The sequence below is a fragment of the Talpa occidentalis genome, unplaced genomic scaffold, assembly GCF_014898055.3.
Source record: "Talpa occidentalis isolate TD23 unplaced genomic scaffold, MPIMG_talOcc4v2.1 talOcc4.14, whole genome shotgun sequence".
Taxonomy (NCBI): domain Eukaryota; kingdom Metazoa; phylum Chordata; class Mammalia; order Eulipotyphla; family Talpidae; genus Talpa; species Talpa occidentalis.
This window is the reverse complement of record NW_023601433.1, coordinates 56,604,695-56,630,840: the sequence shown is the minus strand read 5'-3', so window position 1 is coordinate 56,630,840 and position 26,146 is coordinate 56,604,695. Positions and strand designations below refer to the sequence as shown.

Below are 26,146 nucleotides of genomic sequence, written 5' to 3'. Positions count from 1 at the left end.
ACAATATGATATTGTGAAAATATATAAAATTTAGCAATGGTATTTGAATAACAAAATCAACTGTGTGTATCCACATGTGTGTACTTGTACGTGTGTGAGGGGGGTGTGTGTGTGTGTGTGTACAGGGCACCAAAATGTGACTAGAAAAGGAGTTCAAATTCTGGATGTCACTAACTTATGCTGAGGAACCCTAGTTTTCCATATAAAGTACTTCATTATTTTACTCATTTTTTTTTAAAGATTTATGTATTTATTTATACAAGCACTGGGTACAGTCAGAAGCGCGGGAGGGTGAGAGAATTCACCAGAGCCAGAGCGGGGAGCAGAACAGGCAGAAAGACCGAAGTACACTGCTGAGGGGAGCAGCGGGTGGCAGGAGAGGTCTGCGCGCCATGTGGGACCCTCCTCCGGTGGCCGGGGAGCAGCCGGGGATCGAACTGACGCTGCAGAGGCTGTGGGCAGCTTTGCAGCCCAGCGCTTAACCGCTGCGCCACCAGGGGAGGCCCTATTTTACTCATTTTTTTAACTTGCATTGTAACATTTAAGTTTCAGATGTGCAACACTGAAAATCAGCATATGTATATACTCCAGGAAGTTCACCACAGAAAGCCCAATTCTGTTCCTCATCATACTTTTATCTGAGAGACTCATTTTGAGCTTCAAGATTTAAAGAAATTCTCCAAACCTTAGTGAAATAAATTTCAATCACGTTGTGATTCTGAGATCACCTTATTGTTGGAAAGTAGATCTAAAATGAGCTTAATATTAGGATCACCCCTTGCTTAGGGTGTGAAGTCAGCTGTGAGTCTGCTGTGTTCCAAGCATGTTCATCTGTCCTAGTTCCCTCTCTACCCATAAAACTGTACGCTCACTTCTTGCCTCCCAGGCATAATTGTTCTCCTCTCTGCTTCCTTCTGTTTATTGCCTGCCAAACATCCCAGAAGAAGGAAGGACAAGGATCTCATTACAAAGAAATATCAATACCTAATAATCTTTTTTTTTTTTTTTGCATACAAGAACTGGGGTATAGGCCAGAGGTGCGGGGGGTAAGAGGGTTCATCAGAGACAGAGTGGGGAGCAGAACAGGCAGAAGGACTGAAATACACTGCTGAGGGGAGCAGTGGGCAAGACAGGAGAGGTCTTCTGGGCCATGTGAGTTAGCTCCCTGGCCAGGGATAGAACTCAGTCTGTAGCTATGATAGCCATGAGACTCAACCCCTAGGCTTCCACAGAGGCCCAATAATAATTTAAAACCTTTCCCAACGCAGGATATTTCCAATTTGTTAAGATTCAAAACTTAAACCTGTGAAATTCTGGGCAATAACCAGCAGTAAGCTGATTGATTTCTTTTAATAATCCAAATAAACAAACACTATTTGTCATATTTACTAACTTAACATGGGTTCCTATAACTATGGTGCTTTAATTTGAAATTGGAGAACAATCTTGACTTTAGATACTGGAATTTCCAAAATATTTCCTTTCCAAGTTTTACAGAGTATCTACCCCTCTATAACCCCTATATAAATGGTTGCAAATTTAGCTAATAATATGGACTGAATATTTGTGTCCCTCCCATTTGTATGCATATGTTGAAACCTAACCCCCAAGGTGAGTGGTATTGGAGGTGGGGTCTTTTTTGGGATGTGATTAGGTTTAGATAAGATCATGAGGGTGGGACCCTCTTGTTGATAGTGTCTTTGTGTGAGAAGGGAGACTAGAACTTCCTCTATCTGCAATATATGTTACAGCTCAGCAATAAAAACAATAAATAAGTTCTTATAGTTAGTGGTCACACTGCTACTTTATCTATAGATTATAGCTTAAGGCAAAGGCAAAACATTAGTTGAAGAATGGTTTTAGTTTCATTTTTTTTTAAATTTAAATAATAAATTTTATTGTTATATTCCCCATACAATTGCAGCCCCCCCATTCTGACCCCAATCCCTCCCCTCCCGCCCCCGCCCCCCTAAAAGTGTGTCTGGTTCATAGTTTTTTGTTGATTTTGATTTTCACTTTCTTATAGTTATTCTTTTTCCTGGTCCCTTATTTAAGTTTTCTAGATTCCTGCTATGAGTGAGACCATCCGGTATTTTTCTTTTTCTTTTTGGCTTATTTCGCTGAGCACGATCCCTTCCAGCCGGGAGTAGAAGGCTTCCAGGACTGCATAACTCTTCAGAACTTTCTTCCTCTTCTTCTTAATTTTCTTTTCTTTTTTTAAAGACTTATTTATTTATGCATACACGAACTGGCATGTAAGCCAGAGGTACAGGAGGTGAGAGGATTCACCAGAGAGAGTGGGGAGCAGAACAGGCAGACTGACTGAAATACACTGCTGAGGGAAGCAGTGGGAGAGACAGGAGAGGTCTGCTGCACCATGTGGGTTTCTCCCTGGCTGGCCGGGAATGGAACTCATGCTGGAGTGACTGGTAGTAGCTTGATAGCACTGTCTTTAACCTCCTTCTTCTTAATTTCCCCATGAATAGGCAGGATATGGAGGTGATGACAAATGGTAAGAATTTAATGAGGAAAAGAATCATCATTGTTCTTTGAACTCTTCAGCCTAAGAACTAAGACATCAATTGCTTTCTTTGAAGATCCTTACTGTCTTCTCCATAGTTAGTGGATGTGTAATATTTACAAGTAAAATCTTCCAAGATGCAAAATATTACAGAGGTCGTTAGAGTGGAAGGATCACAGTCTTTCTTTGTTGGTTCTTATCTGTGTAGCTTACAGCATTGATTTTATTCAATGGATTAGGAAAAACAAAACAAAACAGTTCAAAACAATTTAACAAATAATCAGTAAGTGCCTGATATGAATTAGACATTGTGTTAGCTGCTAGGGGTATAGTGGTAAACAATACAATCCTAGAACTTGCCTTCATAGATCTTATGTCTATCAGGAAAACATATATTGAAAAAGTAATTTCATGGGACATTAGGGACAATTTAGGAAAAGAAGAAGATTATGAAAGTAAGTGATCCTTGACTTCTGTGAGCCATAAATGGTGATCAGAAATACTTTAAAAAATATAAAGTACAAAAACATCAAAAGGTTTATACAACAATACAGATGATGAGGAATCCAGGTGGGAGCTAGGGCTGATCATGTTTATAATCTTCCTAAATTAAACACAGTGTAAGAACACATGTTGGGATCAGGAAAAAAAATCACTGTGGCAATGCATGATGCAAAAGGATATGCCTTAAAGAATCCATGCTGCTCTCTTGAAAGAGAAATGCTTAATACCACAGGTGCTTTGAGAGTTCTCCTTGAAAAACATGCATAGTTAGAAATTAAAAATGCGTTAGGAATTCCAGTTCTTTAAAATGGGCTATGTTTTTCAGTGCTATTTTTCTATCACAACCCAGTCAATGTCAGATGAAGTAATTTTGTCCTTTAAAAAATAATCATTGCTTCTCAGCCTTTTGGCTAAGATCAAGTGTAAAAAATAATCACATTACAGAGTTTTACAATGAGAAAAGCTCTTGCAGATGATGTCTTCTTCATTTTTTCTCAGGGTGTCTGACTCCTCTGTTCTACTTCTATCCTCCCACCCACCATTTAATTTTTTTACCAATAAGATTTATAAGACAAAAACAAATACAACTAACATTTAATGGTACTTTATGTGCCAGGTACTGTGGTAAGCAAACTATATGCCTTATCTTAGCTAATACACAACAGATCTACTTTCTTATCTCTGTTTTATAGATAAAGTATCAGACTTAAAGCATTTCATAACTTGCAAAGCATTAATAGAGTGAGCATATACCTGATTCTAGAGTACTTACTGATATTTCATAGTATGTCCTATAGTATCTAATTAATTTCAATTTAATTAGTCTATTAAACAATTTCAACATATTTGATGGAAATTTAACAGACAGGGATTGGGGGAACCATATAATCTATGATCTTGAGGTATATTTTCTCTGTTACCAATTTGAGTAAATTTTATATCATAAAAGGATGATGAATTTTGTCAAATAATTTTTCTATATCTATTGAGATAATCATATGATTTTTAACCTTCATTTTGTTAATGTGATGTATCACATTTACTGATCTTTATAATCCAGGAATAACTCCCAGTGAATCATGTTGCTTTATTTCTTTATCATTTTGCTGAATTTGGGTTGCTAACATTTTGTTGAAGAGTTTTGCACTCCATGTTCGTCAAGGATATTTGCTTGTCATTTTATTTCCTTGAATTTGGGAGTGTCATCTTCTCTGCTATTTTTTAAAACATTTTTTGGGAAAAGTTTCATTTTGGTATTAATTCATCTTTAAATGTTTGATAGAATTCACCAGTGACATCATTTGGTCTTGGACTTATTTTTATTGGTAGGTTTTTGAATTCTGATTCAAACTCATTACATTGTATTGCTCTGTTCAGAATTTCTATTGCTTCATGATTCAGTCTTGATAGGTTTTATGTTTCTAGCAATTTAACAACTTCTAAGTTACCCAGTTTGTTGGTATATAATTTTTCATAGTTGTTTCTTCTGATCCTTTGTATTTTTGTGTTTATCGTTGTAACGTCTCTTCTTTTGTTTCTGATTGTATTTGAATATTATCTTATTCTTCTACTTGGCTTAACTGAAAGTTTGTAACTTTTGGTTATGTTTTAAAAAACAGCTTTTAGTTTCATTAATATTTTGCACTGATTTTCTAGTCTTAGACTTCTAGACTTTAGAACTGTGAAAAAGTAAATTTCTATTGTTTAAGTCTCCCAGTTTGTAGTATTTTGTTTAATTAGAAAATGAATTAAAGTGTGAAGTCTCAATTTTTCTCCCATGAATCTTTGTTTTTGTTTGTTTTTCTATAGATAGGATATGCAATATGGTAGCCATTAATTATATATGTCTATATAAAATAGTTAATATTAAATAAAATTGAAATACAGTACATTAGTAATACTTCAAGCACTTGCTAATGACTATTATATTAGATAAAACAGATTTAAAATATTTCTGTCACCAGAGAGTTCTATTCAAGAGTGCTGCTTGAGACTAGACCCAATTTAATTTTGCAGTATACAAAAAAGGAGATGATACTTTAGGATACTTTAGGATCAAATGGAATATTGAGAAAATTTTTAAGGCTTAGATTAGGAGGATTATACACCATGTTTAGTTTAGCTTGTCCCAACATGGATAATTGCAAGAAGAGGTGGGGTGTGTGTGTATGTGTATGTGTGTAAGAGGGATATTCCTTTATGAAGTCACATTTTACTTTGAACTGAATTTCTAAGCCTCCATGTCTTCCATCAATGCCCTAATTAAATTCTTAGTGTGATTCATTTCTTTAGGTGTGTCAATTCCCATAATATATTGCAATAATTTCAACTTTCTCCCTTAAGAATGCAAGTAAATCCTAAATTCTAATGACAGGGGAAGACCTGAACCTCTATTTTAAATGAACAGTGAAAAAATGAATATGAAGAGGGCCAGAGAGTCCCAAGCATTGGTTTCCTGGACAGCATGTGTGTGTTCGTACTCTGAGATGAAATATGGGTCAGTAAGGAAGAAACATGAAACAAATTAGAACAAAATTTAAAGCAGATCGGGAAGTGGGGATAGGGGGAGTTCCAGGTGGGAATTTTAGTCGTGGATTAATTATCTCAGAAATTTTATAATATTTAAGTGAATTTCCTGAAGTCTTAAGGAAGAGATCATCTCTCTGAATTCCCAGAAAGGGACTTGAGTCAAATAGAGGCTAAAATGTAAGAAGAATCATCCACTTATAAAGAGCTACAATAAGGGCCTCCCCCGGTGGCGCAGCGGTTGAGCACTGGGCTGCAAAGCTACCCACAGCCTCTACAGCACGGGTTCGATCCCCGGCCATGGGGGCGAGGGTCCCACATGGCATGACAGACCTCTCCTGCTGTGCCTGCTGCTCCCCTAAGCAGTGTGTTTGTCACTCTGCCTGTTCTGCTCTCACCTTTGCTTCTGGTGAATTCTCTCACCCTCCCGCGCTTCTGACTGTACCTAGTGCTTGTATAAAGAAATAAATAAGTCTTTTAAAAAAAAAAAAGAACTACAATAAATAAAACTATTCAAAAAGGGAAAGAGATGCATGAGAAGTTAACATGAAGAAATAGTTATGAATTCCCCCTGATTGCTTACATGGCAGAATTTCCTTCTTAAGTAGATTTTTGCTAGTGACCAAAGGTCAATGTAATAAACAGGTGGAGCACAACTCAATGGAGTGGGAGGGTACGGAAGGATTTGAGAATGTATTGCCTCTCACAGTGACGTGTAGTAAAGGTTTAACAACTTGTTCTTAGAGGACCAGCCCTGATTTGTAGCATTTGCCACAGTATACATACCCTCATGGTGACTGATTTCTAGCTGCCAACATGAATCACTGAACAAGGCTTTGGGATTATGTTTTGACACCTATTCTCTGACACCAGTTCGGGGGGTCCTGAAAATCATTTCAATTCTGACACTAACTATCCAGTGTTAGTGCAGATCTCACAAACTGAGGGCAACTTCCTTCACAGAACTGTCCTCACTTCAGATGCCAGCTACAGATTTTGGGCACCCCTCCACCCAAGCCACCTGCACTTTTGCCTAGCTAACTACAAATTTGGAACTTCCTATAGCCTCCTAAGATATCATAATTTGTTAGATTGATGTACAGAACTCAGGAAGATGCTGTAGTGATGATAAGCATTTTATTTAAAAAGGATGAAGTAACTAGCCAGATGAGCAGGTACATAGGGCAAGCTCTCCTAGGGTCCTTGTACAGGAGATTTGTTCCCATGGAGACGGAATGTGTCACCTCTCATACATTAAATTGCCACCATCCAGGGTGCTCTCCTGAGCCTTGGTGTCCAGAGTTTTTACATGGAGGTTCATTACATACTATGGCTGATTAAATCATTGACCATGTGATGACTGAATTCAGTTTCCCTGCCAAAGCCAAAGGTATGGTAAAAGTTCCAAACTTCTAATCACATACTTGGTCTTTCTGGTAGATGAAAGTATCTGCAGCAGGAATGTTATTTAAGGGTGCAGTGATTCATCTCATTAACATAAACTCAGCTGAGATATAAAGGAGATTGTTATAAGTAAGAAACAATACAGCTATCACTCAAGAAACTCCAAGGAAGCTCTGTGCCAAGAACACTGCACAAAGAGCAGAAATCTTTCTTCTATCATAGGATCTGCTTTTGTGAGCTGATGTTAATTGGTTCTGGATTCTCCTAAGAAGTTTAAAAAATACCACTATCTGGGACTCTCTCCCAGGACTCTTGATTTAATGAGTACAGGCAGAAACTTGGGCACTGAAGTTTTAAAAGTTACTGTGATATTCCACTGCCTAGAAAGTTTGGTTCTGACATTTGCTCATAGAGCAAATAAGATGGATCTTTCCAATAGTCTGCAGGATATAAATCTAAAGGGCAAAGGTGTGGAATTAACATTTATTTGTCTTCTGGAGATAAAGCAGAGTTGCAAGGAATGCCCCCAACACTGTTTCTGGTCAGACATCCTATTCTATCACTCTGCCAAGGAGACCAGACTGGGAGCTTTGAAACCTGGAAATTCCTTTATATCCCTTCCAGGACCATGATGTCCCAAACTGTCACTGAAATAATAATAATAATAATAATAACAATAACAACAACAACAACCACCACCACCAGCGCAACAATAACAATAATAATAACAACAATAATGCCGTTCAAACCCATTGGATACAAACCTGGACAGGATCTATGGAAGAATTAATTTAGGCTTTTCTTCTAGTTTCTTTGTAATTTTGCCTGCATGTCACTTTATCAGTAATGTCTTCCCTCATCACTCCCATTTTTTTGCCATCCAATTGCTTGCCACGTGGGATATTTCTCTCTCTCTCTCTCTCTCTCTCTCTCTCACACACACACACACACACACACACCCTTTGCTTATTTTCTGCCTCTGCATGCCAGAAGATAAGCTTAGTGAAAACAGAGACTTTGTTTTGTTAGCAGAAGCCTAAATAGACAGCTCCTGGAAGATCCTAGCCCCTTAGCAAGTGAGACCAGCAGTGTGCACAGTCTGAGAGCATGTGTTGTTATTGTCACCCTTATTCCATTTGTCTGTACAATGAGAACCTAGGCTTCCTGGGACTAAGTTAGAATCTGATTAAGAGTTCAGGGTCCAAGTATGTCATTTTAAGACAATGAGCCAATTAACTCCATCAAGCTATTCCCAGGGGAATTTAACAAAATTTTTGCCTTTGCAAAAATGTGGTAGGTTCTAAGCCAGGGCTTAGCTGGCTCAGAGGGCAGGATGTGTTTTTTTAGGATATGGTTTTAAATGAAAGAATTCCTCAGGCCCCATTTGTGTACCCCAATAATCCTTCAGGAGGAGAGAGGTGGGTGTGTGGAATTGTTTAACAGAGGGAGCAAAAAGTTCAAAATTCTTCATCCTTATTAGGAATTCTGAAACTGGAAGTGTTTACAGATAAATTATGCTTACATTTCTCACTGAAATGATAATCAGTTAACTTCCCCAAATAACTGTCCAGAAGCGATTCTGGAAATCTGCTACTGATCAATTGTTATCATCCATCCATCTATCCATTCATGAACATCTATTTTGTCCACCAAGACTTAATGAAGACTTCTGAAAAGTTTGCCCTCTGCTAGGTACAGGTAAGCAAGCCTTATCCTCACATCTGAAAGAGAAATGGATATTAGGCAAGAAATACTTAAATTATTTATTTTAAAATTTAATTATCACACTAAGGAGAAGAATGGGGCCTGTATAATTGAAATTAAAGGCATATCGGGCCTCCCTGGTAGCGTAAGGTGTTGAGCACCGCACTATGAAGCAAGCCACAGCCTTTGCAATACGAGTTCGATCCCCGGCCGGCCAGGGAGTAACCCACATGATAGACCTCTCCTATCTCACTCGCTGCTTCCCTCAGCAGTGTATTTCAGTCAGCCTGCCTGTTCTGTTCCCTACTCTGTCTCTGGTGAGTCCTTGCACCCCCTGCATCTCTGGCCTGTACCCCAGCTCGTGTATGCATAATTAAATAAATCTTAAAAAAAAAAAGAAATTAAAGGCATATCATCTAACCTGTGGGTCAGAGAAAATTTGTTGAAAAAGATGACATTGTAAGCTGAAATTTGAAAGATGAATGGAAGTGAGCATCGATTAGCCTTTCAAAATTTTATTAAATTTGATACTCTAACTGATGGGCCAGTTGTCCATTATAACAGAATTTAAGCATTCTGCTGCAGAAGAGAGAAATAAGATATTTTATTAAAACTTTTGTCCTACTGGGCCAGAGGGAAAAACTGGGTTGATATTTACTTGCTGAATAAATCTTTGCGGAGACTTGCTATCTAACGTCAAATAAAGAGGCTTCCATATTTTTACCTGATGGTGGTATTATAATAGATGTGTTATTAGGAATATTCATTTTTAAAGAATTATCTAGGGCCTCCCCTGGTGGTGCAGCAGTTGAGCGCTGGGCTGCGAAGCTGCCCATAGCCTCTGCAGTGCTGGTTCAATCCCCGGCTGCCGGACGAGGGTCCCACATGGTGCGCAGACCTCTCCTGCCGCCCGCTGCTCCCCTCAGCAGTGTACTTCGGTCTGCCTGTTCTGTTCCCCACTCTGGCTCTAGTGAATTCTCTCACCCTCCCGGGCTTCTGACTGTACCCAGTGCTTGTATAAATAAATAAATAACTCTTTAAAAATAAAAAAGAATTATCTATCTTCAAATATACAGAGAACTCATAAAACTCAACAACAAATAAACGAAACAACCTGATTAAAGAATAGGCACTTTTCCAAAGAAGACAGAAATGATCAACAGGTACATCAAAAGATAAATATCATCTCTTATTATTAGGAAATGCAAATCAAGGTAACAATAATATAGCACCACATCTGTGACAATGACTATTATCCAAAAGACAAGAAGCAACAAATGCTGGAGAGGATGTGGAGAAAAGGGAGGGAATGTTTGTAAATTTTTGGTGGGAATGTACATTGGTCAGCCACTTTGGAAAACAGTATGGAGATTCCTCCAAAAATTAAAAATAGCACTCTATAGAGTTCAGTTATCCCACTCCTGGGTATTTATCTGAAGAATACAAAAACCCTAATTCCAAGAAATCTATTCATCTCCCCCCAAGTTCATCACAGCATTACTTAGAACAACCAAGAGTTTGAAACAACCTAAGTGCCTATTGACTGACGATTGGAAAAAGAAGTAGTATTCCATATTGGAATACTACTGTGCTATTAAAAAAAAATCCTGCCATTTGCAGTAGTATGGATGGACTTAGGGGCCATTATGCTAAGTGAAATAAATCAGATGGAGAAACATTATGTGATTTCACTTATATGAGGTGCATAAACAAAACAAATAAGTGAACTAAATAAAACAAAGATAAACTTTCAGACTTAAGACCAAATTAGTGGTTACAAGAAGGAAGGCAGAAAAGGATTGGGTAAATCAGATAAGGGGTCAATTTTAAGACAAAGGGTGGGATTAGATTTTAAGTGTAAATATAATGTAGTATATACAGATGGTGCTATATAATGATGCTCATCTGAAATCTACATAATGTTATAAACCAATATTACTTTCATTAAATAATTTAAATCTTTTTAAACTTTAATTGATATTTCAGGGTCTGTTAACTTTGTTGATATAAACCTAGGACAGAGTGTGACTTTCTCCATTTTCCAATTTTAGAAAAAATACAGCTTTTAAGAAAAAACAGCATGTAACATCACAAAGGGCAAGCCGATTGTGCTTAGTAGCCCAGGCCGAGGTTAAGTGCAATGAGGGGTACTAGTGGCATTGGAAGTTTCATGATTTAATAGCATTTCACATGATAAAGCATTATTTGATCTGAAAGTTACAGGGATTAAGGCTGAGACAAATGCTATGAAGATCTAGTAAAAAGGAGAAAAGACAATTTAGAGTGAAAAACTTGAGAGCATTAAGTTTGCTTTCACTGCACTGGTCAATGTGAGACTCTTGCTATTACAAATCTATTTTAATGCTGTTCATGGAGTCTGCATTGGAGAGAGAAAGAGAGAGAGACAGAGAGAGACAGAGAACAAGAAAAAGGGAAAACATTCAGGTTGCCAGAGGCTTGATCTGTGTGAGCGCTGAGAACCACAGTGAACAAAGCTCTAACTCAGCCATTTAATCTAAGCAGAGTGACCCACAGCAAATTGGATTTAATTTTTACAATTTCCACCCTATATGCTATTGTGGCTGCAAGGGAGCAGAGAAGCACAAAGGAAGAGTGCAGCAAGGACTTTATGAATGAAATCGAAGGAAGTCAGAGTGTATGAAAGGAGCCCTAGAGTAATGGTGCTGTCTTCTGTAAAAAAGCTAAACAATGGGCAAAGCCATGAACAGCCTGCAGAATGCCAATGAGACAACTGTTGTTGCTGAACAAGAGCAAAAAGAAAAATACTGAGCCCAGAGCATCTATAGACTCTCAATTAAGAGAGTAAATGCAATGATGTCATTTTAGGGTTAGGGGTTCCTGAGGCTATCGATCATTTTCCCACTTTATAGGCATAATTGCATCTAGCCCTAAATTATTCCAGAATAAGATTTACCCTATACATGCATCTCATCATATAAAGTTTGCTGGACAATTCAACCGGTGGTAAAACAAAGAGGAAAGAGATAGTACTAATTGACATTTATATGGCACTTACCATGTGCCAGGACTGGTTCTAAGAGCTTATTTTAATTTAATTCCCACCACCTTTCACTACTGAGAGAAGGACTACTATGCCCTCTATTCAACAGTTGGCAAAACTGTTACATCAGTTATATCCTTTCCTTAAGGTCGCGTAGCCTAATGGCTATGACTCTGAGAAACCTGACTCCAGAGTCCAACTCTTAATCATTTACTATGTTCTTTTTTAACACCACAAAATTGTCTACCACATTTCTAATATTTCCATTAGAGTATTAATGGGTTGGTCTATATAATGACTCAAGAGAAAGAATCAGTGCATCTTGGAAATTTTAGCCCATTATATATGACTGTGAGAATGTAGATTGATGTGTGTCTATTTATCTTGCAAATCTGTACAGAATTGGGCTGATAACTTGTAACCACTTTAAATTCTGAATATTCTAATTCTGGTGCATTAGGATTCATTCATATGAGGAAAATTTAAAAAACCTGAAGATAACAAATTCCTTTATGATCGTGTCCCTAAACTTCTATCTGGCTTCACTTCTATTATCACCTCTCTTTTGCCCAGTACAGTAGCCCTACTAAACAACCATTCTGTGGAGGGACCATGTTCTTTTGATCCTCAAAACCTTGCTGAAATTCACCTCTTCCATTCTCTTACTTACCTGACTAGCTCACCTTTATCTTTGAAATTTAGGAATGCTCTCCAACCCATCTCTCTTGAAGACCAAGTCAAGGGTAGTCTTACTGGATTACAGAGCAATTTTCATGTTACTTGCAGGTGGGGGTTTGTATGCCACATTGCAGATCAGAGGCCCTTAATAGGAGTTCCTGGAAGAGTACCTGGGCATATGTATATGGCAGCACGCAATAAATATTTGCAGAGCAAATGTGCTAGTTTACATGGAGACTATAAAGTTAATGTGGTATGAAGACAAAAGTCAACTAATAATGTTAATTTTAAGAGGCAGAATTACTAGCAACTCTTTATTTCTGTTTCCTTCTCCTCCATCTTTCCTTGTTCCTGTTCTTCCTTCCTTCGCTCTCTTTCCTTTTGTAACATCAATGACTATTTATTACTTCTGTAAGTAAATAAAGCAGCCAAACTAATTCCATTTTAGCAAAAAAAAAAACAAAAAAAAAACAGTGATTGAGAATAACTGAATGAACCCCTTGATACCCTAAAACTGAGCCACTTATATCTACATGATTCTATTTCAATTGCTGTTGAAATTTATGACTAGGATTGCTAGGTTGACTTTATAAAGAAGTGGATCCTCAGGCATACATTTCAATTTTCAACTGTTATGGTGGTTTGTGGAATTCTGGGTTTATCAGTAGTTTTCAGTGACTTCTGCTCCATTTCTCTTATTCTGTAAGTTTGGCTATGCTCAAGCATCCCAAATAGAGGGGGGCACTCTTCTCTAAGACTGCTATTCCATATATTTTCTTTCACACAATAGAGTGACTCAGCAACCACCTCAATTTTTCTTCATTAGGTTTGATAGCTACTTAGTGAAAGAATGCATTTCTCTTTTGTGAAGGTAGCACATAGCAGCCATTGCTTCTCTGAGACAACATGTTCTTTCATAAATAACTGGCTACATGGATCAACCCATACTGACACTGTTGTAGGGCTTTTCCATCAACAATGCATGAGAACCCAACTGGCAGACTTGATGCCTCCCTTTGGATACCAGTAAGGCAGGAACAGCAACCACAGCTACAGTCAGAAACTCTACTGAGGAAAAGATGAATAAAGACACTAAGATTTTGAATACGTCTTAGGATTTGGGCACCATAGGCAAATTCTTACACCTTATCTAATATATCCTCTCTGTGCCTCTTGAAGTAGAACTATCTTAAATTTTTATATGTGAAGAAACTCAAATACAAGTGATTAAGAAACTAATCTGCATAGAATCATATAACTAGCAAGTAAGAAACTGTGTGTTAATTTAAGTAACCAACCCTCTGGAAACTCCCATGGCCTACACTGTAGAGGCAGCCCAAACCAAACCTGCAGAGGCCTGTGTCCTAATACTGGCCCAGTAAATGACTATTTGTGGGGTATTGGGATACATAATTTTAACTATCATTATTTTACATGTGAAGTAAAAAAAAAAAACTAGCTCCTCTGGTTGTCATGGAGATAAACTATTTAGCACTGCAAAGCCTTTCATGGGGGAACAACAATAATTGAGATTTCTAACTTCCAAGAATTGTATCCCAGGAGATTTTTGACTTCCACTTGTTCATGATTTGTTCCTGAAAAAAAAAAAAAAAAAAAACTGGGGGGAGGGGTAGGTATTTACATGTACTTTCTGGTGTAAAAATATGAGAAACAAATGCACATCCCTGATTCAAATCTTAGAGCTGTGTTTCAGCTGAGCTCCATCTCAGAACCCCGGATGGAGGCAAGGTTCTGTTTCCTATGAAGTGTGTGGAATGTGTGTGCGTGTGTGTGTGTGTGTGTGTGTGTGTGTGTGTGAGAGAGAGAGAGAGAGAGAGAGAGAGAGAGAGAGAGAGAGAGAAGAGAGAAGAGACAGACAGAGAGAAGCAAAGAGGTCTCTTGAAGTTATTGGAAGTACCAGTCTATAGAAGTAAATAGAAACCAAAGGCAAAGGACTAGGGAGAGAAAAATTTTAGTCTGTTTCTAAAAGAAAACAATCTTTAGACAGGAATAAATTGCAATCAGAAGAAAAACAAAGTCATCTCCTGGGCAATGCCATAGGCACCACTTGTGAAGCATAGGTCACGTCTGACACACAGCTAGTGGAAGTTGAATCGATTCAGACTCTTTCAGAGTTGCTGTGTGAGCAAGGAAATCCAGGAAAGCCAAGTGGTTACCTGGACTTTCAAAATTAGGCTAAATTCCAGAATGGGTTTAGGGAGGTTACAGGGTAAAGTCCAGGACCAAAGGGAAGTTACACTGGAAACAAAGAAGCAGTCTTGATGCAGCATCAGCTGGAAGGATAGAGACAAAGAGACAAAAGCAGGCACAGGAAGAGCACTAGCTCACAGACAGGAGCCCAGAGAAGACAGCAGGGAGAGTGGGAAGAAGACAGAACTGTTATGTTCCCTGATAGTTGGCATGTAAGCCTGAGGTTGGTAAGGCAGTACCTAAGCACCAGCCCATGGTGGGAGACATGTTAGGTGCACTGGGGGCTGGGGGTTGCAGAACACCAAACCCTTCCTTTTATAGAAGTAGAGGCAGGGAGTTGGCAAGGGCAGCCAATTCATGTGAGTGCACACAGGAAACGTCAACGCTGAAACCACAAGTCAAGATGTTTGCTCTCTTCTTGACTATCTTGATTTAAAAAAGCTACTGATGTTATGCTGCTTTCTTTTTTGTTTAATTTTAATTGAAGCAACATTGGTTTATAATATTATGTAGGTTTCAGGTGTGCAGCATTATAAATCAACACACATATACTTTATTATGTTCACTACTGAGCATCTAGCTCCATACTTCACCATCCGATCGAATCCTTTTAATGATTTGTTCCATCCTCTTCCCCATTCCTTTGTGTATATATGGTATGCTGTTTTCAACCTAACTTCAAGGCTGCCTACTATTTTTTATCTCATGCTTTGATTGAAATTAATTGATGATAGAAAGAATCAGGTGATTTCAGCAGATCATTAACTTCCTTGGAGTCAAGGAAGACTCGATACATTTAGCATTGCTGCATGAGGACTTGCTGAAAAAGAACCAGTGAACTGACATTATTAGATACTGATGATGGACAGTAAAAATGATATTAAGTTAATGTATATTCCATATATTATGTACTTTCAAACTTTTTAATAAAGTAAGAAAAGGATGGGAGAGTCATTTGCAAGTTTGAAGATCTATTGATTTGCAAAAATGACAGGATGCAAAATTTTCAGAGGGAGTTTATTCAGGATCATCAGATGGCAGTGAAGAAAATGCAGTAGAAGCTGAGTAGAAATGGCATAAAAGGGAGCAGAAGGTAGTATGATAGACGAGATTCCATTAAAAACTTGCAAGAGACTGTTATGAATATGACTATGTAAATCAGTGCTTTCCTCCTCTTTGGCAAAAGCAAACAAAAGCAACTAGGAGCATTTAAAAAGTACTACAAATTAAATTGTCCATGACTTTTGGAAGTCAGGTAATCTGCATGTGTTAAGATATCTTAAGGTCTTTCAAAAGCCCAAGATTAGGCAGAAGGGATGGGAGGAAATGAATATAAGAGGCTCGAAGTGTTGACTGAAAATATGAAAAGCAAATTTTAGGAACAGTCACAAAAAATACTCTGATGGTCAGAGAGTGTAAGAGCTATAGTCTTGTTTGCAACAATGAAAGTGTTGTACCAGGATGAGCACTGTTTATGCCAGAAGGCACGATGGACTCAGTTCAAATACGTGGGGAGAAATGGAAATACAAACTCACAGAATAAAGCAATATTCCAGGGAGCAGGCAGCTTATGCAGTGGATAAAAAGCTGCCCTTCCTTCATCGTAAGACCTGGAAAAGTATCCTGTATCATCTCCATTTAGAGGAACACTCTACTAGTACAAGGTCAAGAAATGTCAACTTTTTGGGGCCTCCCCGGTGGCGCAGTGGTTGAGCACTGGATTGCGAAGCTGCCCGCGGCCTCTGTGGCGCCGGTTCGATCCCTGGCTGCTCCCCGGCCACCGGAGGAGTGTCCCACATGGCACGCAGACCTCTCCTGCCGCCCACTGCTCCCCTCAGCAGTGTACTTCGTCAGTCTGCCTGCTCTACTCTCCGCTCTGACTCTGGTGAATTCTCTCACCCTCCCGCGCTTCTGACTGTACCCAGTGCTTGTATCAAATAGATAAATAAATATTAAAAAATATATATTAAAAAAAAAAAGAAATGTCAACTTTTTAATGATCATTAATAAAAAAGAGATATCATATGTAAAAATGTGGAAAAGTTCTACAAAGCTTCCCAACCTTTTCCATCATAAAAACAGTGTTGCTGAGCAAAGAGAAATTGTGGTCAACTTTTGCCACACTATTTACATTTTATTCTGTTTGATTTGATCTTATGGTACACAGAATAAATGGAAGTAGTGTATGTCCAGATAAAGTTCAAATGCTATGACAGACAAAAATGCAGAGGAAGGGGGAAAGAATGTGAGAAGTAGAGTAGGTTTGCTGATGGCGTCATTTATATTAGCCAGGAGTCGAAGATACCATTTGAAGTTCACAAAGCAGGATTCAGAAGCATCGGCACGTTTAACTGAACTTAGGTGATAAGGAAGGTTATTAACTCTATAACTTTGTAATACTAACTGAAATTGGTTTATGAACAGTGACTTTACAGTAATAGTTATTGACTGAAGAGAGTTGTCCTGAGAATATATAAAGATGCAATTATGTAGGTAACTAACCATTAAAACAAAATTAATTTTAAGACTCTGTACATGATGCAAATACTACTCACAGAGTGAAATAAACAGACCATACAGTAAAAGGCCTTAAAAAAATCATAAACATAATATAATAGACCTAAGGTCAAAAATAGCTATCATACTAATGATTATAAATAAGTTCAATCCATCTGATAACATAAAAAGTTTGCAGGTTGGACTGTAAAACCAGTTCAACTCTATGCTACATAAAAGTGACACTCCTTTAAAAAGTGCTTTAGAAAATATGAAAATGAAAATGTGAGGAGAGGTATATAGTAGGAAAATGCAATTGAAAAAGAAGCAAGATCAAAAACTTTAATATCAGACAAGGTAGAATTCAGGTCAGACCAAAAGATAGAGGGTGCTTTATAATACTAACTTGTGAAAATTTACTATCCCCTAGGTTATGTAAAACATAACTCATTCATGAAGCAGATGAAAGAAGATAAAAGGAGAGGTAGACAAAGGAAATTAGTAGTAAAAAGTCTTAATCTATCTCTTTTAGTCATGCCAGAGAAGTACAAAAATATATGGGATGGAAATTTTAAATAACACTATATGATTGATTAATATATATCTAACATTCCATCCTGAAGACAGAGACTATACCTATTTAAAGTGTCCCAGGCCCTCTCATGAGAATAGACTATGCATTGGGCTACACAGAAATCTTAAATAAATCTCCTATTGCACCAAGTGTACAGACAATATTTTCTGATCACAGTACGGTAAAATTACTAGTTAATAAAATTGGGTAAGTAAAAGTTCTTTCAACCTTAAAATTAAAAAAAAAATCCTATCTCATGAATAAGCCTTAGATTGCAGGGAAAATACAAATGAAAATCATAAAATGTCTAGCTACTCACTCTCTAATATGGTTGATTTAGCCACATGTAACTATTTAAAAATAAAAAATAAAACTTGAGCTCCTCGCATTTCAAAAGCTCAATAGCTATGGTGGTTAGTACTTGCCACAGTGAACAGTATAGATATACAACATTTCTATTACTATATAAAGTTCTATTGGCCAGTATTGGTCTAAAAATCATTATAATGTAAGCACTATCTATAAGATTGGATGGAATATAGCTAAAGGAATACCTTATAAAATCTCTATGACATTAAAAAATATGCCCCAAAATAAAGGAAAACAAACACATTTTGTTTCTGAATCAAAAAGCAAGAAAAAGACCCAGAAGCTAGATCCAGCCTTTAATAAAGATAAAAGCAGAATTTAATAAGCAAAAAAAGAAACTAGCAACAATAAGTTTAAAAACTACAAGATACATATATAAGCTATGAAACCTTTCTATGAACAATTCACTATAAAAAAACTAAGTAAAGAAAAAGGGAATATATCAAAGAAACAGAAAAAACTAAAGACTAATTTGAGATCACTTTGTTTAGCTCTCTGAAAATGATTCAAATACCAGTAGGAAATAGACAACTGTCCAGGATAATGTAACTTACCAAAGCTGACACCAGATGAAAAAGAGAAAACTCTAAAATGAATTGTTTTTCCATAGAAAAATTAGAGAAATGACAGAGACTTACACAATTTCACAAAAGAATTCCACCAGAACTAAAAAGCAGATAATTTCAATGTTTTGGAAACTATTGCAGAGCATGATAATGAATTTGCCCAGTTTTTCTTATATTTTTAAAGGAAATAAAATAGTAATCAAGATGTGATGAAATAAACCCTTATCAACAAACATTTCTTATGAACTGTAATTTCAAAATCCTAAATGAAATACTAACAAGTGGATTTCAGCAATACACGAAAAGAATTATAATCAAGCAGGAACTAAGCTGGAAATTCAAGGATGATTCAACATTAGGAAATTTATAGAAATATCAAAATCTTATGTATAATTTTTCAAGTCATTTTAAAAATTCAATAGCCATTCTGAATAAAAACACTCAATGAATTATGAAGATATGGACACTACTTTAACATAAAAATATATGTCTCAATTCAAATATTTCCACATAATATCAGAATCAAGTAAAAGATACCCACTATTATTTAATATTTCACTTTGTAATTAAATAAGAAATTTGACCAAATAAATAATCCAGATTTTGAAATGGAACAGAAAATATAAAATCACTCAATGCAGAGGATAATAAAACACTATTGGGAAAACTGAAGTGAACTAATGAATTTTAAAAACTGTGTTTACTAAGGAATAAGGAATGAAATTATCTGATTTCTATCTTATAGAAATCAATAGCTTACATATATATTAACAGTAACCAGAAGTTATTTAACGGAAATTAAAATGGATGCAAAGACCCTTTTCACAATAGCAATCCAAAGATACACTGGAATATACTTAATACAAAATATTCAAGACTCAGGTTAAGAAAGCTTTAAAACATGAATAAAAGATTGCCTTAGTCTGCTTGGGCTGTCAAAACAAGACACCACAAATGGAGGGGTTTATCAACAACAGAAATTTACTTCTTATAGTTCTGGAGGTGGAAAGTCTAAGATCAAACTGTGGCCAGATAAGGTGTCTGGTGAGAACCCACTTCTTCACAGACACCATCTTCTTTCTGTGTCCTTACATGGTGGAAAGGAGAGGGGGAACCCAGAGGTCTCTTGGATAATCAATTCTCCTAATCTATTCATGAGGTCTCTGTTCTCATAATCTAATCATCCCCTAAAGATTCCCTCCTCTTAAAACCATTACAAGGGGGGTTAACATCTCAGTATACAAATTTTGAGAGGACACAGACATTCAAATTCTGCTTTTAACCCAGTAATTATACTTTTTTTAAATTTTTTTTTAAATAATAAATTTTATTTTTATATTCCCCATACAATTGCAGCCCCCCATTCTGACCCCAATCCCTCCCCTCCCACCCCCGCCCCTAAAAGTGTCTCTGGTTCATAGTTTTTTGTTGATTTTGATTTTCACTTTCTTATAGTTATTCATTTTCCTGGTCCCTTATTTAAGTTTTCTAGATTCCTGCTATGAGTGAGACCATCCCAGTAATTATACTTTTGATCATTTATCCCATAGATGCATGCCCTGGCAGATACTGTAAAGGTATAATACAGATCATTCTTTCCAGCACTACTTGTAATTGCAATAACAGCACTACTTGTGATTGGCAATAAACAAAATATTAATGGAGAAGTGGCTAATAAAAGATGGTACATACTGTGATTTGTGCAAGGGGTTTTATGTATTTATAAGCCCGAATAAAGGAACTTTCTATATAGTGATATGGAAAGATCTCCAAACTATAGCATTATTTGAAATAGCAAGATGCAGAACAATGTGAGTTGGAGTTTTCCCTTTTGTATTAAAAAGATGTATGTGTGTGTATGTGTGTGTGTGCGTGTGTGTATTTACTTTTATCTGTATGCTTTCCTAGTCTGGAAGGATACATCAAAAATTCATCCTAATGGGCCCCCTGTGGAGGGGTAGCAAATATATGAAGGAATCTTTTCACTGGATTCCTTTTAATATATTTTTCATTTTTAAACTATATGTGGGAATTATCTATTCAAAAGTAAGTATAAAATATTTAGGAGAAATGCCCACACAGAGTTTAGCGAATGGTGTATATCAGCTTAAGCTAATTTTCTAGCACTATTTCTTGATTTGGAATTTAAAGCTGACTTTAAATGTTGCAGGGGAAGCAAATTGGAAGGCTGCTGAGATGCCACTCTGGATGCTATGTAAAGTTTTTTTTTTTTTTTTTTTTTTTCTGGATCCTGGCTTTAAGTAAAAAAGACTGGCTCTGATTTTCTGACTAGCTTAAGTCAGTGACTGGGTGGACTGAGATTTCTTCTCCTATTCCTCACTGCAGCCTGCAGGGCTATTCAGAGACAACACACTCAGTGTGGAAAAACACACTCAAGAGCACCTGTATCAGCTATTCTAATGTGATATTATTGATTCTTCGCATATAATGAAACACTTCTATTGGACAAAGCCATTTGTATTTGTTTATTATTCTGTTTACACTGCATAAATTATATTTAAAGTGTAAGGGGAGGTACATCTATTGGGATGTCTGTACTTAACTGATTACAGACAACAGAAAACTTGTTCTTGCAACTGCTAGGAAATAAGAGGTGGACATACGGTAGAAGGAACAATCATAAACAAGAGATGCAATTGTTTAATATATGCGAACCAGAGTTTTAAACTTCCCTCCACCTTAAATATTAGTTTTATTTAGAATAACAAACATCCTAACACAGGACAATGCCATTTCCTTGCCTTAGAAAGGAAAATGTGTAGTTTGGGTGTATAACCATCCGTCACCTACTCCACATAATGCCCCAAGAAAGCGTGTGAAAGGTAGACTTCCTCCATCCGCCACTGTTTCAGAAAGCTGCTGCCACCTATAGGCATCTGCTAGCAACTGCATATATGTGATGTTAGGAGGAAGAGAAAATGCAAACGAAAGAGGCATGATGCAGAGAGGAATGAGTACATGGACTTTAAGGACCAAATAGAGAGAAAGGATCCATCCTTGATACCCATGATATGACTCCTTCCAAACTTTTCTTTCCTTGCCTCTGTCATTTAGAATGCTGAAGGCACGCAGGAGCCATTAGGTGAAATAAGAAAATCCATTTCAACAGACCGTAACAGAGAAAAGAGAAAACAAAAAGAAAAAAAAAAACAACCCCACGTATCAGTTAGAATCCTAGAACTGCCACAATTCTGACTTCATAAAAGGGAACACTCAGACCCCTGCTCTGGGCTTGTCAGCCTAGTGTCTGTGTTGTCGGAATATTCAATAATAAATTTGCAACAAAGAATTTCTTATTTTTCAATAAATTCTTAAAAAATGTCTCACTTGCTAATATGCTATAAATTTGAGTCATGAATTCTATTAAGAGGAGGGGATTTTTTTAAAGCAATCCATTCCATATTTTATTTATTATTTTTTTTTTATAGAGGCATGTTTTATTTATTTATTTGTTTGTTTGTTTGTTTATACATGCACTGGGTACAGTCAGAAGCGCGGGAGGGTGAGAGAATTCACCAGAGCCAGAGCGGGGAGCAGAGCAGGCAGAAGGACCGAAGTACACTGCTGAGGGGAGCAGCGGGCGGCAGGAGAGGTCTGCACACCATGTGGGACCCTCCTCTGGTGGCCGGGGAGCAGCCGGGGATCGAACCTGCGCTGCAGAGGCCGCGGGCAGCTTCGCAACCCAGAGCTCAACCGCTGCGCCACTGGGGAGGCCCCCATTCCATATTTTACTCATGAAAGTCTATCCTGCAAAGTCCCAGACAGGAAGTTGTCACTTTTGTGTGTGATGCTTAACTGGGTCAAAGAGTGTTCAGAGATTTGGTCCAACATTATTCTGGGTGTTTCTATGAGGGTGCTTTTAGATCAGATTAAGCTTTGAGTACAACAATTTCTCTTCCCTAATGTGGGTGAGCCTCATTCAATCAGTGGAAATACTGAATTGAACAGACTGACCCTACCTCAGTATGAATATTCTTTCTTATGACCTTCAAAGTAGGATACTAGCTTTTCCCCTCTATTTTCAGATGCAAGCTGAAACACTGACTCTTCCTTGGGCTTGAGTCTCCTGGTTTTGGTCTGTAATTATGCCATTAGCTCTCCCAGGTCTCCAATTTGCTGGCTGGCCTTGCAGATCTTGGAACTTTCCACATGCCATAGTCACATCAGCAATGCCTTGTAATAAATCTCAAATCTCAATCTCTATCCCTCTCTCTCTCACCCCCCTTTCTCTCTATATATTTATATCTATCTATCTATCTATCTATCTAAACTGATTACAAGGTTCTTGTGACAGCTCTTCCCATGGCTGGTTTCTCTTTGTTCAGGCTTCACTTCCCTTCAGTTATTATTCCACAGAGAAGCCACAGAAACCCTTTCTGACTATCCCCTTGTCATTATTGATCAAATTGTCCTGCTTATTTTCTACCCTTTTTACTTTCTGAAATAGTTTCTTGTTTTTACTTATTTTCTAGACTATAAGCCCATCTTGTCCTCAATTATTTCATAAACCAAAATAGATGCTCAATAAATATTCATTAACTGGCTAGCAAATGATTCCATCTCAAAAGATACTGAAAAACACTGGCTCACTCCTTAAACATCCTCAGAAGCAGAAACCAAAAGAACCTGAAATCTAGTGCTAGTCCCTTGGGGTTCTGCCTCCCACCAGCTCTTTTGGTGTCTTCCCTAATGTGGAGGTCCCACCAGACCTCCATTTTGACAGGTGCCTCCTGCTTTGTGCCGGGGATTTGCTGGGTCACATGGTTTATGGCATGTCCCTGATGAAAGAGAGAAACTTGTCTTTAAATAGTACAAATAAGCCCTTCCAGTAAATTAGGGGGCAATCACATAGCAGTCTATTTAGTAACATTTCACTCCGAGGGACAATAAATACCAAATCTAATCACATGGCCAGAGTGGTTTGTTCGTGACCCAAATTATATTTATTCATTTACGAACTTATAAAGCATCAGCGCCTCTAACTGAAGTGGGCACCCACTTATGGTTTCAATTCCTCTCAGACTGGTTCATCTAAAAACCAAGAAAGTCTCAGTTGTTTTTTTCTGACCCAGAAAATCTTGCTTAAACATTGTTTTGATGTCTGGTTATTAGTGTGTGCCATTAAGGAACTATTCTTTTCTGTTCTCTTTGTGAAAATTGCAGATCTTTTCAGTATAATATGAGCACTGGAAAAAGAGCTGTACAAAGTTATTTGTCATTTCCTGAACATGTTATCTTGTGTATTTGAACTTGATTTCCTTGTTTGTAACAAAGTGAGGGTCATGACATCTCTCCTCTATATTGTAGAGAACAAAATGAAATAATATACAGAAATGCATTTTGGAAGCCATAAAGGCCGAAGGCAAATGGCTTATTGGTCTTTTGTTTTATCTATAATAGGGCATTAAAAAAAATAGGGCATTATTACCCTATAATAGGGCATAGGCTGACACATATGGTTGAGAGTTCTCTGGACTAGGAAAACACATACATGGTACTGACTTTGAAACCTCACAGAGAATAGAGTCTTGACCTTGAAAATGAGAAACTTGGATGAAATAATCTTGCAGATCTTTCCAGCTCTAGTAAGTGAAGCTTTGTTTTTGTAAATAAGGCTTCAAAATATTAAAATTCAGTCACAGTGTCTTCACTTTTCACTCAAATCTATCTACATTTTATTTTTAGGAGAGAAACTACATTCTGTCAAAGCCCACAGAATTGGAATGCTGAATAATTTTATATATACTGTTGAATATTTATCTAGAACCCACAATATGTCAGACTCAGCAATAATGATTCAAACTTTCATAATCCTGAGTGATTTGAAAAGCACTCATTTTCTCTTGTGTGATCCGCCCAAATACCTCTGAAGGAAGGCAGGGCAAAGATTACTAGTCCCATTTTATAGAGAGAGAAGTAGAAAGAGAGAGAAATGAAGTGACCTGCCCAGTTTCTCAGATTTAGTAGGTAGGATGTAAGTTTGATCACAGACTCTTGGGCTTGAGAACTTGTATTCTCTCAAATTCAGTAGACAGTTATGCATGAAGACCCTGTCTCAGATATCTCCAGAAGTTTGACAGCTAAGTCTCTTCTAAATGGGACAGGGTTACAAAGCCATGATCAGATGAACCAAGAAAATATAGTTTGTTTATTCTGTGAAACCTTCTTATGAGCTTCCACTTTCTTAATTGGGTGGATTCAATGATTTAAACGATGTATTATGGTTTAGCTTGATTGTTTGGGAATACTTTCTTTTTCTTCCAGTTTAATCCCAGCTGTAGTTGGCCCTAAAATAGTGTCTGGGATGTGAGAGAAGCTGGTGGAGGGTAGAGAGTCATAAGTAGTGTGGTCTTGGGGTGTGTAGTGGATTTTTGCCTGCTGAATTGGCCAACTCTCATCTTGGGTATTCTGATGGTATCTCTTCCTGTGCCTGCTGTTGTGAACACAGAAACTATTGTTTTCCACTCAGTCAGTGCTGGGGGTGCCCTTTTATCCTGAGCATGCCTCCCTTTAGCTCTCATGGGCCTTACAGGCTCTTCTGAGTCTCATTATATCCTCCATCTTGCTTTCCAGAACTGTGCAAGACCAATGTCATTGCCTGCTGGATCCAGTTTCATCTAAAGAAATCACCTGATGCTCGGGCCTCCCTGGTGGCGCAGGGGTTGAGCGCTAGGTTGCGAAGCTGCCCACAGCCTCTGCAGCACCGGTTGGATCCCTGGCTGCTCCCCGGCCACCAGAGGAGGGTCCCACATGGCGCGCAGACCTCTCCTGCCGCCCGCTGCTCCCCTCAGCAGTGTACTTCGGTCCTTCTGCCTGCTCTGCTCCCTGCTCTGGCTCTGGTGAATTCTTTTACCCTCCGCGCTTCTGACTGTACCCAGTGCTTGTATAAATAAATAAATCTTTATGCTGAGAAAGCTTTCGACAAAGTGCAACACCCATTCATAATAAAAGCCCTTGAAATTCTTGGGATACAAGGAACATACCTCAACATCATAAAGGCCATCTATGACAAGCCAACAGCCAGTATCATTCTCAATGGTGAAAAGCTGAAAGCAATTCCATTAAGATCTGGAACAAGACAAGGATGTCCACTCTCACCACTGCTTTTCAATATAATACTGGAAGTCCTAGCCAGAGCAATAAGACAAGAGAAAGACATCCAAGGAACCCAAATAGGAAAAGAAGAAGTCAAACTATCACTATTTGCAGATGATATGATAATATACATAGAGAACCCCAAAATCTCCACAGAAAAACTAATTCAACTCATCAGTCAGTTCAGTAAAGTGGCAGGATACAAAATCAACACAAAAAAGTCAGTAGCCTTCCTATACACAAACAATAAATCTGAAGAAGAAGAAATAAAAAAAAACCACCCCTTTTATTATTGAAACAAAAAAAATCAAATATTTGGGAATAAATCTAACAAAAGAGGTAAAGGACCTATACAAAGAAAACTATAAAACACTGTTAAAAGAAATAGAAGAAGACACAAAGAAATGGAAAGACATCCCCTGCTCATGGATTGGAAGAATAAACATTATTAAAAT

General features: G+C 37.6%; 1 pseudogene; it reads left to right on the top strand.

The window, feature by feature from the left end:
• The first annotated feature begins 3,415 nt into the window (after positions 1-3,415).
• Positions 3,416-3,562, top strand: LOC119245425 (U2 spliceosomal RNA; annotated as a pseudogene).
• The last annotated feature ends 22,584 nt before the right edge of the window (positions 3,563-26,146 follow it).